The 18,494-nt window shown below is 43.7% G+C and overlaps 1 protein-coding gene across 4 annotated transcripts in view; it reads right to left on the bottom strand.

The window, feature by feature from the left end:
- The window catches only part of EIF4G2 (eukaryotic translation initiation factor 4 gamma 2), a 169,074-nt gene that overhangs the window by 143,322 nt on the left and 7,258 nt on the right, over positions 1-18,494 (bottom strand). For 2 of the 4 annotated variants that reach the window (XM_085648182.1, XM_085648184.1), the window contains exons 2-6: positions 10,746-10,860; positions 6,046-6,111; positions 3,659-3,820; positions 2,032-2,134; positions 61-189 (exon numbers count right to left, since the gene is read on the bottom strand). The gene's annotated coding sequence lies outside the window, so the exon portion shown is untranslated. The remainder of the gene's footprint in view (positions 1-60; positions 190-2,031; positions 2,135-3,658; positions 3,821-6,045; positions 6,112-10,745; positions 10,861-18,494) is intronic. The other 2 variants (XM_085648183.1, XM_085648185.1) reach the window with 1 other exon arrangement.

An 18,494-nucleotide genomic window follows, 5' to 3' on the forward strand; every position in this document is an offset into this window, starting at 1 on the left:
AAGAAGCCAATACATTGTGAATTTAAAATGGTTACTGGTAAAGTGAACTACAAAACTTACTGTGCTTTGCTTCTGTGGCTGACCCTCTGGTGGTGGGCCATCAAAGTTTGGAGCATCTTCTGCTAACCTCAGACATAGTTGAGCATATATGGAGCTATACTTGGGCTCTTCAAGGGCTTTGTCTACAATCTAAAAAATAGTTATATGCCTTTTAAAATTCTACTTTAAAAACTATATTGTAACGCAGAACATAGCTAAATACACTTAAACAGACATAGGTAATGCAATTCCTCCACCTCAACTTGGATGCTCGTATTTTGTAACGAAGGAAACTTGTTTTTTTACAGTCATTAAGGATTTGCAAGCTTTTTGTAAAAGCGCTACATTAAGGAGACAGGATATCCGCAGCAGTGTGGCAAGTAAACACTTAACTTGAGGCTTTAGCAGACAAGAAATTAAATCAATGTCCGTTCACTGAGGCAGCTATCAGTGAAGGGGATGCTCATTTAACTTTTCGGGATAGCTATAGCCTTTTTGATTTCCTCTGTGCTTTTTCCAAACACAGGAACAGGACTGTCTCGAGCAACATCAGCATGTCATAGCTGATTTAAAGAAATGCCTCTATGTATGGCCCCCACGCAAGTTTTTCAAATGATGTTGCTAGTTTTTTGCATCAGAGTGCATGGAGGCTTGCTCACCAGACCTCAGTGTCAGTGCTCAGACCCTATGTCAAATTGGTCTGTACCCAATGGCAAACGGCAGACTTACCTGTAAGTCCGTAGTAAATGGTACTCTGGTACCCAGGGCGCAAAAGTTAGACTGCACAGCACCGAGTCATGCACTGCTATCCCAACTTTGCCGTTGAATGCAATGGCAAAGCTTTTCCTGGACAGGTGTCCAAGTCACCCCTCTGGCATATGACAGGCAGGCCATGTACTTTGTATTTCCTGACAGTAACACAAGCAAAACCGCAATTTTTACTGTAGAAAGCCTGAGTCTCCAAATTGGCGAGTACATCTTTATACGCTCAGCAGTGCTAAATCCTGAACTGTGGGACCAAAACAGGCATTCCAAGGTATCAAAAAACTCATGACATCAAGTCAGACTTAATCTCCAGTCGACATTAAGTAATTTGTGGCAATGTGCAGCTTTAGCAAAGCTGCCACTTTGTTTCCTTTAAAACTCCTGCGCCTTCCCAAGCACACATGGAGGTTGTTCACCGAGACTGCTTTCTGCCCTCCATGAGAAACGTGCCCAAAAACTCTCCAGAAGGAGAACAATGAGGGGTTGCAGGAAGGGGTCAACTCCCTCTTACAGGAAGCCACTTAAGGTGTTCTCCCCAAAAGGGAAGCTTCAAGAGTGAATCTGCCCAAGTGCAGATGTGTAACTTTATAGCCTGCACTAGAAAATCATAGCAGCTTGATTTAGGCGAGCCGAAATCTCTGCTCTCCACATAGATGACCTGAGAATCCTCAGGCTGAGGAGAAACAATTGAAGATGCATCTGAAAAATACATTACTTAGAAATTAAGACTTTAAGTAGACCTGTCTTTTCCATGACATCCTGATGCAATGAGTCAGATGTTTTGCACTTTTACAAAGATTCCTGTCAAATGGTCATGAGGTGCGATATAAATACCCAGGACTTTCAAAGAAACATTTGGACTATATCAAGCCAAGTTCACAATTTTAGATTATAGCACTTATGTGCAACACATTTGCCCGCCCCACCAATATTTCACTTTAGGCACGTTTCCTGGAGAAAGTCGTCGTTTTAGCAACTTATCAAGGCCAAAGGCATACACAGTGTATGGCACTTGTGTTGATCCTGTTAAAGATCAGTGCAGAAAGGTGCTCAATTCCTACACAAATACTTTTGAACACTGTCCAAGCACACTAATTAACACCACAAAAAGATACATCAAGTGGCACACAAAACTTGTGAATAGGGCAAGAGTCAGGACATATAGACACTAAAATGAACACAATATGAAAAACAAACTGAGCACCTGGAGAAATAAGATCTACTTACCAGAAGTATCACCCCTTTAAGGAGGAGCTTAGTATCTATGCCGACATTGAGGAGCTCAAGGCATAGCTTGTCGAACTTCTCAGGGACAAGCTTGTTTAGTATGCTGGAAAACAAACGAAGACAAGTTCAGCTTGTTCTTCATTACATACACTGGAGTGAACGAACAACAAGTATTCAAAAAAATTGTTACATCAATGATGCAGTCTGCTTTGCTGATCCACAAGATAAATTATTGTGCTGCTCCCCGTGCAACAATCGCCCTGCATTTGAACAGGAGTACACTCTTAAAAGTTGTCCTTTAAAGCGATCATTGGCATGTTTACCCTGTCCATGGATAGAAGGTGATCGAAGGTGAAGTAAGCCTTAGAATTAGAAAGTCGGCATAAAGGTATCTTTAGCATACAAGGCTCTCATACAGATGACAATTTGGTTAGATTAGAATCTTTTGCGCAGCTTAGCGTGTGCAGGTAAGTTGAAAGGTACATACGAACTTTATGCAAATAGAATACTGCTTTGATAGTTTCATAAATGGTTGCATTTTCTTTCAGAATCTGGCTTTGTGGAGACGCTACATGAGCTCCCTCCTGCACATTCAGGCTCTACGCCTACAACAAGTAGCTTCAGACTTCCAAAACCTATGTACACATCTGAAAGATTGGAGCATTATCTACGTGAAGGATGGCCACCCATATTCCTCTTGAGGTGTCAGGCGGACTTCAGGTTCACTTGACAGACTGGCAGACTAAATATCACCGGAGAAGGTCCAATCCAGAGAGTCAAGGGATCGGGTCTGAGGAGAACAAACTCCATCCTCCTCTGCATCTCCATTTCCCTTCAACTCCTGTCTGTCCTCACAAATGCACCCCTTATTTCAGACAATGACAATAGCGGGTATGTACAGGAGTGCATCACAAAATCCTCTACATGTAAAAGCATGCAGAAGGGCACTTATGGTTTGGGTGTCTGATGACGTATAAGACCGGGATGAAAAATAAAAAGTAGGCCCCGCGAAAGGCAGTCTGGACAAATGGGAAATGAACGCATCAGACTTTCATGTCCCTGTCAATACCTACAAACGGAGCCCCCATTGGCGGACTTAAGACATCTTCAGGAATGGTATTCTGCACCCAGAGAGTCAATGGCTGCAAACACAGGGATCACTTCAGGTCATCTGGAGATAGATGAAGGACCCAATACTTTCAGGAGCTCTGGCCTGCATGAAAGCATCCAGAGTCTGGTTGAGATCTTGTCGAAATTGGTAAACGAAGTCCGTTACCATTCATTTAGGCCACAACGTTTAGGGGGCCCTTAGCTAAAAACACACGAACAAAGGCACCGGCAACACCTGAAAGCAACATCTATTTCCATGAAAAATGCGAGGGATGTTCCAATTACTAAACCTGTAGAGCACAAAGTATTTCATTAGCACATCCCAAGCTCAACCTAAATAGTGCAATCTTGATTTAGGTCAGCAAACCAGGAGGGTAAGGACTATGTTTTACATATAAGAAAAAAAAAAGCGCAGGGCACAGGAAGCAATTTAGGATCCGCGGTACATCAGTGCACATTAGAAATCCTGCTATTTTATAAACTTAAACGAAGTAAAAAGTTGGCTGGCACAACTTACCCTCGTACTTTCCTAAAAATTGCATCATGCCGTTCTTTCTCACTTGCGGAGTTGTTCGCAGGGTTAATTGCGGAGTTGTTGGAGGGGTTGACATCTCGTCTAGTGCTTCGTGAAGGAATCCATTTCTGAATGCCAGGCCCTGGGGTTTTCCCCAGGTACTCGCTATAAAAATAAAAAAATATTCAAACAAAAGTAACAACTCGTCAAATTGCACTGTAGCGATTCAACACCACCAGTCACAAAATGTTCAGAACATTCATGGCAACCGATCAAGCTAAAAGACATCTAGGCGCTCGTTCTAAATTATTCATTCTTTGAATTAAACTTTAGATCTCGCTGTGGAAACAGTTTTAAAAAAGCACTACCAAAATAATGACCTGCGTAACACGTAAGCATCAGGCTTGTGCGCGCAGTCTACCAATGCTCATTTGTGTGTGCGCAAAGAGAAAGATCTGAAAATTGATGACAGCAAAAAGACCAGACCTTGTGCTGCATCAATTAGTCAGATGCTTTTGTCAGTTTTCGCTCTATTCATTGCTCCTAGGCAGTTTAACGACCGATTTCATATATACAACAGTCCTTCATACATTTCAATGGCGGTAGAATACACACCCAACAGCACAACTATTAAACGAAAACACTCGTGTGAACTGATCCAAAAGGTGATTGCCGATATCGCAAGCTGAAGGCTGGCAGCTCCGAAGCAAGAGAAGCAGAAGGACGAAGAAAGCCGACAAAAGCCTCCTTCAAGTACAAAATATATTCAATATTGTCAACATGAACTATGGTCATACGGGACACTAAACGGCCCTCCCCAAGAGGTCATTGAACTGCTAATTGATTTAGATGGCTTAGACCTCTTTATGGATATTCCAGTGGGGTTTTCAAAATAAACTTATTGCCAGGTGTCCATATTAAAAAAAGCCAACCCAGTGAAGGGCTGGTACACGCCGCACACAGCAGACTAAAAACGGGCGGGAGCAATGGGCATGCAAATATAATTAATATTTATATCTAGGAATTACAGGTTTTCAGTAAGCTTCTCTTGTTGAAGGCAATTTATAGTTTTAGATCAAAAGTTGGCAATGTACAAATACACAGTAACTAAAGTTTGGAAAAATACATTCCGCGAGTGGCTAAATTGTAAGGTCGACATGCACAACTCTCAATTTACTCACCCTAGCGCACGCTTCATGCAACGGCACAAACTGCGGCGTTTAGAAAATACACCCGTTCGTTAAGTAAGCAGCGACTAGGGAGTTTGGGGCAGTTCAAACTTTAGCAAAAACTACTGATCATAGCTTTCAAGCAGCCTAGGCGCAAATGCGGGACAACGAGCCAAAATGAGAAGGGGAGCTTCAAATCACATTGAATCATTCAAGTTTCAACATGCTGTTATCAGACAACAAGTTACGGATAACAGACGTCTGAACGACGATGCCAGTAATGCAAGTCCTAAGCAGATGCTGTGCTGCTTCACTGAAGTGTTATTTAAATAAAGCAAGGGGAACGGCTGTGGCCTCAATTTACACCAAGTCCCATGTAGCTCCCTAATATTTGCACTTGGGGATCAGGTTAATGCAGTCTGCAGAGTTAAGTTAACATGAATATGGTATATGCAACTTCCTTCTAAATTGTAAAACGTTCTTTGTATAGGTAATGACTTCTGACACGGGATATTCTTTAGGAAAGTTGGCTTTGGCGACTGTTTCAAAGTTACTTTATACATGAAACAATGAAGCTCCATAAAAGAACAATGCCCCAACACATCTGCTACCTGCAACGACTAACGAAAAAGGCATATTGCACGAATAATATGAGCTATTCAATCCGAAAAGGGGGCAATGCAATTGCTGAAAATCTGTCACGTGAAACAAATCATATCCAGTCCGTTAAAAAACAAACAAAAAGTACTGTGATGAAACATTCCTAGAGCAAAATGGCTTTTTCAGCACTGTGATTCAGCTTTGGAGGAGGTTTGATGTACAGACAAATCACTGCCTTACACACCCCATGGAGGCAAATTATGAAACCCACCAGCTCAGACTGCATTCACGGGATCCCCAGCACCATCCATACTGAATGCTACTGGGACAAGTGCAAAATGAAACTGTTCACTTTTAAAAAAAATTAAATTTTAATGCACGCACGGCTTTTCTTTCAGCAATGATAGCCAAATTATAAATTGAAAGGTGCCAAGCATAATTACTGGCATCACGAAAGCAGCATGTATGTTAGTCTTGGTGGTAAACAACAAACCAACTTAATCTTTGGTTACCAAGAAATTATTGGCTACAATGTAACTAGAGCTGGTATCTGCCACCACTTCTACATGATAGCCTATTAAAATACTACCACAATGTTTAAGTAAAACAAAGTATTGATACCTGTTGCAGACAGTCTTGGGATAGTGCTGAGGTGCACCCCTACCTCCTCCTCCGCCCGAAGAAGCACTGTTATCAGAAATAATGAAATTAAAGCAATATCTCAAGCCTATTTCATATCAATTCAATTTGACCTGACCATTGTTACAAAGTAAAAAGACTACCATTAAGCAAGAAGTATATTGTAATGAGTTAGCAATGTGGTACCTCAACGTCTATAAGATCATCATTCATTCAGAGTACTTACGTTCTTAATATTCATAATAGTTAATGCCACTCGCATTGCAAAGGTTACAGTAACTACAGGAATACAAGGACAGGTAAGCCAGCTTTCCAAGTGACAATGAACCGAACCAAACAATGATTGCAAAACAGAATATTCCGCAGTGGAATTTCCTCAACGGAATATAGCCGTTTATCAGATTTATTTGGTTGCGAAGCCAAGAAAAAAAGTTTGTTGCTTCAAGTAACCTCTCACATTCACTGCCCTTTTAAACTGCTGGTATTTTTAAAGGACCCATTCTTTAGTGTACACCTGTACTCCCTACCCCAATACGCAAGAACAGATATGAAAGTTAAGCACAAGCGTATGCCAATGCTTGCCCCTAAATCAAGTAGCCCAGTAATGCCAAACCTTAACTAGAATCCCTTTTTTAGTTTGGGAGTTCATGGACTAAAGTGGCAACTCCACAAGAAACAAAATAAAACCAGCTTCGACGTAATTTGAACTGCCTTTACTGATGGTCAACGATATCTTGGCAACCTGGTGAATTTTGCCTATGCGCCGAGATCTCTGCTGCTGGATCAGCCAGTTTAAGATTCGCCTCTTAGCAGTACACCTTTCCCTAACCCCAAAATTAAGGGGACCTATGCACGTAGGTACTAAACTGATGCAGTCAAACTGCACGAAAAGTTCTTAAACCATTAGTCTCAGGACAGTTTAGTCGAGCATAAGGGCAAAGAGGGAGGTGTTGTGGCTAACTGTAAATTAGAACCCAGTCACGGAGTTGGACTTGGGGGGGGGAAGATGTGTACATGACTTATTAGTTTTAGAAAGTAGTTAACGTACACATCAGTCAGGACTCTGATCGCGGCCAACAGCATGTGCCCCCTGCAAATAGCAAGACCAATGTACTACACACCATCTACTTTTATTTTTTGTTATTATAAGCGTTACAACTAATAGGAACCCGGCCAGTTTCACTACCATGAGCATTCAAACACTGCCTTTGTCCTTATTTAAAGGGAAAACGATTAAAGTGATCATAAATTGTATTTTTCCTTAACCCTTCTCTCTAAAGTCTAAAAGTGGAGCCCTTTCCCCCAGAATATAGGCCTAAGAAAAAAAAATATTAACCGATTGCTCACACATAGAAAGCTGTTCTCTGTGCAACGTCATGCTGGCGCAAGGATCCGTTCTTCTGGGACAGACTAGCTAGTCAGTGGTTACTGGGCTGCATACGGAGTCATTGTTAACAATCCAAACCCACTCAATACCACTGCATTCCAGGTACATAATCAATTGGCTCCCTTTAGGCATTTCACGGCACATGGCTTACTCTAGGTAGGAGCTAGAAAGTCAGAGCATACAACAGTACACTAAACATCAATGTCCCGTTTAGAAATCCATAGAAGGATCAGACGCTTTCTTAATAGCAAGTTACAAAAAAAAGTCTAACTAGGATAGATGCAGGTCAGTCAGTACCAGCTATGCAGTCCACGAGGAAATTAAGCTTTATGAGGAGTCTCTCAAATAGCTAGTCACAACTATATTTCAGTTTGCAGGCGACTCATGACCTGTGGCCATGGACCAGTTACATTTTCAATACGAGTAAGCAGACTTGAGCAAGAGGTGCAGTCCATACAGCTACCACCTAGACAAACGAGCACTGGTGTTATGATATGGAAGGTCACATTAGCCCCCACACGAAGATGTTCGAGGCGGCTGTGGGAGGGATGGCTGCGAAAGGGATGTGATACAAGAGAAAGGAGGGGTGTCGTCACGTCCCACCATACCCAATATTTATGCATTAAGTTATGGGTTGTTCCTGTAGGAATACCAGGCTTCTAATCAAGGAGATTTGGATGCAGTGGTTCGAGATCAACTGCCGATGTCCCAGTTGAGGAGAGTGTCCTTTGTTTATTTGCCTGAGCGGGCCACCCAAGGACCAGTCTGCTTGAACTAGTCGATGTGCAGCTGTAGCTTCAACCCAGAAAAGAGTGGCAGGGGGAAGGGTGCTTTCTATGAGGCATGGGAACATCATATTTAACAACTAAAGTTGGCAGGAGTGTTGGCTGGAAACAAAAACATGCTGTAGAGAAAATACCATGTGCGCCGAACGCTGCTTTCCAAATAGGTACTTCTCATTTCAATGAAAAACTGCCTGCCCAACAACTCCATTATGGGGATGGCGGGACCATGCAGAGCAGTCCCTCAGTTTAAATAAGGTCCCATTACCGAGACTGCTTGGTTGGTCTGCTAATGTAGGCACCAACCAAGATCCTGTCAGAAATATTATACGGCTGAGATAACTACAAATATCCTTCGCAGAAAAGTGGAATGTTCAAGTCAAACTAGAACTGGGATTAAGTCTGCAGATAGAAGAGTTTCTCACACCTTTATCACAATGGAACAGAAATGTTTATTTTTGAACACTTAATATCCTGCGTCCTGGCTACAGAAAAAACGCACTTTTCACACTTGCATCTTAAAATGCAACACTTAAAACAAAAAGCCAGAACTTGGCGCCCTGATGGCTGAAGAGGATTGTGATGCATCCAATTGCCATAACCGACCTCTTTTCCAAGGTTGCCAGCATGTCAGAAGAGCGTTGCACCATGAGATCTACGTCATTTTTGTTGCAGTTCAGCCTGCCAGACGGTAGTGCTGAAAAGGACAAGCCAGATAATTCTCATTTGCTAACCTGGAAATTGGCAGACATATGGTGCAATACGGATCTCCAGCCGTCTCATGACCCACCACCTCCTGACCCCCACCCCCACACACACGTCCCTAAAATGTACAGTTCTTCCCACATCCAAGATACTTCTTACTATACAGATATAAAGCCACTCTGTCTCGCAGACTAGTCCAATACGTATTGCAGGCAGATCTAGAAATGTGCCCAGTTTTGCTAGTTCACCGTACACGAACTGAAATTCTATTCTTTAAAGAAATAAGTGAATTCTGAAAATCTGATGACAAGACTTCCCAACATTCTCCCGAGGCACACTCGTGATGCCTTTGGGCACAACTCGAAAGAAATTGTAAAGACGGTCCTAACTCAGGAATATTAATGTACAAACCAACAAGTCTTTTTCAAAATTAAGCACGAGCTGGAGAAGTCCAGACATTAGCAGTGATACGGGATACTTCGGCACCACAAAAGTCTTGACTGTTGATAGTGCAAAGCTGAAAAATGGCAAATTGGTTCACGTATGTAGCAACATTAGGTGTCAAAGGTCTAAATCTTTTATGGGCATGATCAGGAAACGTACCCTCTTGTTCAGAAGCTGCCGCCCTTTGAGGGATCGGAGGAAAAGTGCAACGCTTTTAAAATGGTTCAGACAAATCCAATGAATCACATGTCTGTAAAACTGACCCTATGAACAATATTAAAAAATGGTTTGTTAATCTAGATCATACTGCCATGGATGATTCCAGCTCATTTAGATTTATTCCCCAGGCAGCAGGAAAAGATGGTTTCTGTTGAGCCATGTCCATACAAACTCCCTATCCAGATTGAATATAAACACTACAATTCATCTAAAGCTGTGCAAGGACCATCTTGGCAAACGAAAACAGAAATGTGCTCAAGGGTGCTGCCTGTCACCACTGTCCCTTCTTTGACTATGGTTTTCTAGGCAAAGTATGGCTACAATTCACGAAGCGGCTGAACATTTATTGTCAGTAGACCCGAAATATTCTCAACTTTAAAAAACCGTAGAAAGTGAGACAGACACCACGCAACAACCAATTAAAATATGTCATCTAAAGCAGAAAGATGCATACACAAGATAACGGACCCTCAACATTATAACTGAAGTTCTTTGGCCACTGTCAAGCCTCATTTCCATAAGTCCTTCGGCTTTCGATTAGTACCGTCATCTGTTTAGTCCAAATAGTTTTGGACAACTTGTAAACTCTTTCAAGCAAGCATTTAACTAGCAGGAGCTCAAATAGAAAAAAGCATATTGACAAGACTGATTAATCAGGTTGAGATACGCGATTTGGCCAGCTGCTTTATCCACTTTCCTTAGGCACCAACATAGTTTCGTTTTTTAGAAAAGATACTTCCAAATGCAGTTTCCGAGTCTAACCCTTTATACACAAGAGATAGAGCAGATTTAGCGAACTTATTTTCCCAGGCTATCATTCACCCTGTGTCACTTTTTATAAATACGCACTGAAGTACATACAAGCATCCCAACCAAACGTGGCATACCCCCAAAAACGTATCCCAAGTGCTCACTCTTGAAATAACATGAGCATTTTAGGCTTCAGGATCCTATACAAAACCCCATATCAAAGTTGTGGATAAGGAACAATCGCCAACTAACTGCTTTAATGACTAATCTTACAATTCCGACACTTAAGTACCTGGACCTTCGTTCACACAAACATTTTTTACCCTCTAGACAACTATTATTTTGACACCCGAATCAATCATTTTAAGTTGTAAATGAAAAGAAATGTAACTTACCCGAAACGAGAAGCACCCCCTTCTGCAATCGCACTCTCCACTTTGGCGGCTTGACAACTAAGAATCTTCAAAAGAATAATGTACAATGGAAGGTCGGGGTGGGGAGAAACAAAACCTACAGAACAAAAACAAACAAACTTTTTAGACTTCAGGTTACAATGCCCAATGTTTCTTCACTATATTCGGCTTTCGTAATAGTTTACTACATTGAAGCATAAGCATTTTTCGGCATCAGTTGGCTACCTCTACTTGGGAGGAGAGGAAGAATGGACATGCCAAATAAAAGCTGGAATTAAGCAATACAACTGCTCGTATTTAACAATTCTCTAACTAGTCATCTATATCATGGATTTAGTAACACTACACAGATGGATATTAATGTTAGTCAGTTTTTAGTGACTTTGAATCTAGTGTTTGAACCTCTGAGCCAAAAACCAGTATGAAAAAGCACATTTTAGTACAAACAAGCAATGTTCGTGAATTCTGAAGCATTAATAGGTTATCAATCTCAATAAATAGGAATACCCCCAGTGTGTTTTATACCGCTATGAGAATGATGGTTTAGTTTGGGTTGTTGAGTTGTGAGTTTAGAATGAGTATGTAAAACCTGCGATCAATTTGCAAGTTGGCAGTGAATAGCCTGCGCCCAAATACTCTATGCCACTGTCGATCTTTGAAGAGTTTCTCACGGGGCTACTACATCTTGGTACACAAAGCTCTAAAACAGTGCTCTGATCTGCTCAGTTTATAGCCACCGTAGCCGTGAAAATTGCAAATTACTAGGATGGGCTTAGCTGCTTGGGAGCTCATTACAAGTTCCCCAGATTTAGACACTGGGATACAGTAAGGCCTAAAAAAAAAAAAAAAAAAAACACCAACTTTGGCCTGTATCCTTGCTCAAAAATCCAAGGATCCAATTACTCCCCCCGGATAGGGAAGAACACACCCCCCTAGGGCTACCAGGCCCAATTCTGCATACACTGAAATTGTGTTTTATCTTTTACAGATTTCTAAATTTCGTACTGAACTGTTTTGCAAAGATTTTAATTAATCCGCAAATAAAGATTACTTACTTGAATACATTTCCACCTCAGAGACCTAACGGTGCCAAGCCCACACCAATTCACTGCATGCTAAGAGGTGGTAAATGGAGATGGTAGCTATGTTCAACGCCGTGGTGGGTGCATGTGGTCAGGAAATGCAGGGGAAGATAGGAGGAAGTTTGCACCTCCACCCCTGGTTCACAGTGATGGGCCAAGCCACTCGTAATGACTGTCTAAGTGGGCACAGATCAAGCTTATCTTGAAGGACCCGATTTAGGCAGATGTCTTTGAGCAGTCTGAAATGAGTTGCTCCGCCAGCAGCATGTTTCACTTCAACATTTGTCAGATGTTGAAATTAATATGAATGAGCAGCATTTGCAGATTTGGATTCTTTTGAGTGCTTAGACAGACCTGAACAGATTCCTCGAGCTCACCAACATTGGGATTAATTGGGCCTCGTCATAGTCAACCAAGTGTCCTTTTCTGCAGACTTCATATGACTGGAGATTAGCATTTGCAGATTAAGCAGTGGTAAAGTCAACAAGACCTGGATTAATGTGCCAACACATGCAGTGTTAGCACATTGGGGAAAGGGGGCCAGCAGGAGCTGAAAGAGGGTTTTTCTGTAAAGCAGTCCGTCTTGAACAATGTAGCCAGAAAGCAGCAGAAGGGCAGAGCATTCGGTTAATTGAATACTCCACTGGGCTGAGCCAACACGTAATTAACAGTCTCAAGTGGATGGATGAAACCAGCTGGCAGAAGAAAGCCAAGAGTGAAATGGGCAGACACAAAGTTCACTGCTTTTAGTGATAGCAACAAGTCAGATCGAAAACTGCTGTCAAATGGATTCCTAGACCTAACATTTAACCCCTTCGAAGCTCATTACGGAACCAATGAGTCATGTGGACAGGGGCAGGAAATCCCTCTGCTGCAGACAGAGGGATTTCCTTCTCTCCCCAGGCCCCCTCCCTGGTTTCTGTGCAATGACTATCAGTGCACACGTCGCGCTGTCATTGCACAGAAACCGAAACTGAAATGAGCCTTTAGGCTAATTTCAGTTTCACTTTCTATGTGCTCGTGGGGCTCAGACAGACCGGAGAGGTATCATTGGAAAGGGGAGAATCTCCCCTTTCCAATGGTACCCCTCCCCAGTTGATCCCTGCTTGGGGATCGCCCCGGATCCCCAAGCAGGGATCCACACACTAGACACCAGGGAGGGGGAGCAGCCCCTTGGGCAAGGGCTTTTGTTACCCCATATTTATTTGGTGAGATTTAGTCCTTGCTTCCCCTGGGGGGCAGTACCCACCAATCTATCCCCCCTGGGGGTGGGGGTGGGGGGGGGGCAAAAAGCCCACTATACTCCAGGATTTTTTGTGGGGCGAATTAGGGTGGGGGATGCTCCAAACTGGTATGCCCATGCTCCCACCCCTCCCCGCAAAAATTACAGTCTTCCTGGGGGGGGGGGGGGGGGGGGGGGGTGAGGGGCAGATGGGGAAAAAGCCCACTAGACGCCAGGGATTCTTAGGGCAAATTTTAATTGGGTGGGGGCTGCCCAAAACGGGCATGTCCATGCCCCCACCCCCCACAATTACAAAAAGCCCACTAGACGCCAACGATTAAGCTGTTTTTTTTTTAAATGGGTGGGGGCTGCCCAGAATGGGCATACCAGTGCCCCCCTCCCCCAAAATAGCCGCAGCGTTTCTTTCCCCCTTGGCGGCATATCGGGGCAACACCCCCCCCCCCCGATATGACCCCAAGGGTTCGGCGGCCATCTTGGAAGACTACCAAACCCAAACATTTCTGAAAACTTGACACCCGTGGGAGTCCAGCGAGGTATGGCTTGCGTGGGTCCCCAATGTTTTCCTACCCAGAATCCCCTGCAAACATCAAAGTTAGCTGAAAAAAATTAATCACCTTTTCCATACTTTTGCGTGGGATCACAGTGCCGGCACAAGTGTCCTACCACCCAGCGTTCCCCTTGTTCTCTCTAGTAAAATGATAACTCACGTGTGTCGGTGGGCCAAAGACCTGTGGCTAGAAAGAGCCCAAAACATAGGGATTTAGAGTATAGCACCGAGAATTCTAAGTGCAACATTTAAAAAAAAATAATAATTTAGCTAGTTCGGCTTTTGACACCCACAAAAGTGAGGTATCATTTTACTCGGGAGAACAAGGGGAATGATGGGTGGTAGGACATTTGTGCCAGCACGGTGATGCCATGCAAACGTTATGTGGAAAATGTGTTTTTTCAGCTAAATTTGAGGTTTGCAGGGGGATTCTAGGTAGGGAAACGTTGGGGGATTCACGCAAGCCATACCTCATTGGACTCTCCAGGGTGTCTAGTTTTCAAAAACATGTGGGTTTGGTAGGTTACCCTAGATGGCGCGAAGAATGGGGCCAAAAACAACACCCCCCCCCCCCCCCAACCAGGTAGTTTTCTTATAGGTAATTTTGAAGTCTCCACAGTACGATTTGGGCCATTTCCTGTTTTCAGCCACTTTGCCTACCCACAAATGTGAGGTTGGGGGACCCACGCAAGCCATACCTCGCTGGACTACCCCGGCTGTCTAGTTTTCAGAAATGTGTGGGTTTGGTAGGTTTCCCTAGATTGCTACCGAGCCCGGGGCCAAAAACCCATAGGACACCGCTTGCAAAACCAGGTTGTTTTGTGATAGGTAATTTTGATATAGCATCAATAGGTTTTGGGCCCTTGCCAGTCACAGGTCCTTCACCCACCCATGCAAGTGAGGTAATATTTTTCTCGGAAGACTTTGGAGAACGCAGGGGGAGTGGAAAATTGTGGATCCACGCAGATTGCAGAACTTTGCACCCCAGAAATGTGAAGAAAATTTGTTTTTTTTAAAAAACACTTTAGGTTCGCAAGGGATTCTGGGTAACAGAACCTAGTGCGAGGCAGTCAAGTCACTCCATCCTGGGGGGTCTAGTTTTCAAAAATGTATAGGTTTGCTAGGTTTCACTAAGTGCCGGCAGAGCTGGGGTTCAAAAACTACAGATGGGCACTTTGACAAAAAAGGGTCATTTTTCACTGAAATTGTGGCGAGTCCACGCTGCGGTTTGCACAGTTTCCTTTCGCGGGCACTAGGCCTACCCACACAAGTGAGGTACCATTTTTATCATGAGACTTAGGGTAATTCAGATTTGTAAAGCAACTGTTATTACCTATTGACTTGCGATGCATTTCTGCCTTCCAAATGAAAGACATGGTGTAAAAAAAGTCATTTTGAAAAAATGATAGATCATTCTCATGCTAGAATGAGTATTCCCAATTTCGGAAATGTGCAAATATCTACTGTTTCTAAACTATATTTTGCTCCCATTTCAGAAATACATAGGTGTCTTTAATACAGATTTTTCCATGTACACATTTTCCCTGAATAACTGCTATATACCCGGTACATAATAAAAAAACATTGCAAGTCGATGCTCAGTTTTTGGCTCTGGGTTAGTCAGGTTCTTGTTGAACCTACAAGTCCTATATATCCCCACAACCAGGAAGGCCCAGTGGATGTAATTGTATATTGCTTTCAAACCGTTATCATAATTAGAAGTTACAGGTGAAAGAGTCGACACAAGGCTGTTTTTTTCAACTCGTTCTCAATTTTTCCTATATTTAACGGTTAGTTTCTATAAAGAAACCCTGAAGGATCTACACAAATGACCCCCCTTGCCGAATTCAGAATTTTGTCTACTTTTCCAAAATGTATAGCTTTCCTGGATCCATTATTGCTTTCATACCTATTTCTACCATTAACTGGAAGGAGGTTGAAAGCACAAAACAAAATAGCAAAAATAGGTAATGTCCCAGAAAAATGCCAAAACCGTGTAAAAATGTTTGGTTTTCTGACAAGTCTGCTTGTCCCTGAAAGCTGGGAAGATTGTGATTTAAGCACCACAACCTTTATTGATACAATTTTCAGGGAAAAAACCTGACGCTTTTATCTGTAGCCCTTTTTTCGCATTCCCCTCCACACCCCAAAAAAGTAGCTGTAATTTGGCTAATTTATGGGTCCCCTCCAGGGGAATCCACAAACCCTGGGTACCTTTTAGAATCCCCATGATGTTGGGGGGGGGGGGGGGGAGGAAAAGGACGCAAATTTGGCATGGATAGCTTGTGGTCAAAGGGTTACAGGGGCCTAAGCGCAAACTACCCCAAATAGCCAAAAAATGGCTTAGCACAGGGGGGGTTGGGGAGGCCTAGCAGCGAAGGGGTGAAGGCATCGCCCACAACATATTTCAGTTATCCCTCCTATAACCTTACACCACTTGTGCTGTGTGTGGGAGGAGTCGTCCATTGTGGGCAAGTCACTGAATTGGCTCCTCCCCCAGCTTTTCCTCTGCCACAAAAGGACTGCTTAGGTTGCTGCTGCTAGGCTTGGTATTCGGACTGCTGGTGTCATTGCTGTCCACTGCCTGTTAAAAGCACCCCCCCCCCCTTTCTGTGAGTCTGAGGTTAAAACGTCTTTTGAAGGTACCACTCTGTTGCAGGGCTTCCATGGAGCGGTCTCACTTCCAAACGGGCGTCTCCTGTGAAGGGTTTGCTAATTATGGAGGTTTGGCATTCTTGCTTGAGAACCTGCCTGGCACTGAATTTCAGGTTTCAACATTGCGCATGTGCACATTTGTCTGCTGACCGCATCAGCTGCGTCTAGAGCAGATTTCGGGCATGTGTTAACTAGGTTTTTTTCCCCTTCTGTATGACTGTGCTCTTCTAATCTTCTGGGAGCTTGCTTATCAGTTCTTCAATGTCGCCCCACTGTCGGTGGCCATACATACTGGAGGGCATTAGAATCTGCAACGCACAATTGCGTTGCTGCCTCTCTCCCCACCATGTCCATTCTTTAACTTTCTCTCTGGAGGAACTAGATTTGCTTCTCCTTGCTGTGGTGACAACGATTGAGTCTGCAACTGTTCCCCTGGATTTATTTAGTGCCCTTTGTGGAGGGTTTGTATTTCTCAACCCTTGGGGTTACCAACTTTGCTGAAGTGAGTCCATCCTTGCATGCCTCCTTGCTTTGGTCCAGAATGCTTGGCAGCATTGGATGGTATTATGTCCTCTTGGTGGATGGTTCTAACCTTTTTAGAAGAAAGCAAGTCTTTCTCCTCCTAATGGAACCAGGAAGGTATCAGCTGCTCTCTCGATGAGGCTGTTGTAGAAGGCGATTTAGTCTGGTGCGAAGCCCTCTAGGGATAGCTACAGACCTCTTGTTCTGGGCGTTGTGTCGAGGTCATTCCATTCTTCCTCGAAAGTTCCTGATGCTTCCTCTACTGGAGCAGAGTGCTGCGACGTCCTCTTGAGGCTCTGGGGGTTGCCAGAGCTTCAAAGGTATTCTTTTCCCCAGAGTCTGTGGTAACAGAGGGGGTTTGCCAGGATTATGAATTGCTTAAGCACCTCTAACTCCTTTTGTTGAACGATTGCCATCATTTCTGCCTTCAGGCGTCTTTTTCTCTACCTCAAGGACCCTTTCGGCGCCTGAAGCCGGGGCGAGCCTCTTCTTGGTGTGGTGGATTCTGCTTCTAAAAAAGGTATTGTTTTTCCCTTCACAGCCTCTCGTTCTGCACCTTTCTTAGCAGATTGTCCCTAGCCGCTATCCCTCAGGTGGGATCCCTGGGTTTCTCTTGTTCACGTCATTTCCTTCTACACCAGGGCTGCCTTTGCGCCTTTCTTTTGGGGGCCTTGTTATCAGACGGGTCAGGGTTTTTTTTACCTTGACCATTTTCTTCTCTACATCAGTCTTTCGCAGCACGCCTCCTCTTTGCATCCCCTTTGAGGATCGATGCCATATCCCTATCGATTCTGCTGCCACCCCATGGTAGTCTTTGTGGCTTGGGAGGCCCTATTCCCTCAGCAATGTCTATTGCTTATGACGTTGGAGCATGGCTGCGTAATGGTCGTCCCTCTGCTGGCGACAGACCATGAGTGACAAGAAAACCGCGCAGGCTTTGCAGACGTGATCCTTGTGATCCCTCGGCAGACAGGTTACAAACGTTGTGAGGATCGTGTTGTGCAAACCTGTGGTGGCAATTTGGGAAAAATTTGAAAGGGGTATTTTCCATGGCCACTACCATGCCTTAGTTCGATCCATATGCGTCATTCAAGTCGGTATCCCCCGGCAAGGAAAGGTGTCCAGAGGTATTCTCTCTGCGGTGTCTTCTCTATCAATGAACAATGTTTTTTCTCTCGAATTCCTTGATTTTTTTCAGGATTGTCAAAACCATCAGTGTCGCCTTTTGCTTTCAGACCCAAAGGTGGGGGGGGGGGGGGGGGGGGGGGGAATCTGAATAGGGCTACTATGCACAGGAACTTCCCGGGTACCATCGGACATCACACACAGGATGGACCTAGCACCAAATGATGGTAGACAACGCCCCAAGGAAGGTGGGAGGGCGAATGATGGGAGACCATTCAGGACCAGTAGGAAGCTGGCTCTGTATATACTATAGCAAAGTGAGGTATAGTGTGCCAAGTCCAGTGGAACCCCAATGGTAGGCAGAGGTAAAGTTAGATAGCATCTCACTCTCCATATGTGGTAGTGTGGTCGAGCAGTAAGGCTGTATCTGAGGACAGTGTTAAGCATTTGTTGTACGCACAGTCAGCAAATTAATTCACACACTCAAAGACTAAACTTCAGACCAATTGTTTTTGTATAAAAATATTCTGTTATTTTATTTCCTAGAACCAAGCAAG

The sequence above is a fragment of the Triturus cristatus genome, chromosome 3_2 (genome assembly GCF_964204655.1).
Source record: "Triturus cristatus chromosome 3_2, aTriCri1.1, whole genome shotgun sequence".
In the NCBI taxonomy this organism is placed as follows: Eukaryota; Metazoa; Chordata; class Amphibia; order Caudata; family Salamandridae; genus Triturus; species Triturus cristatus.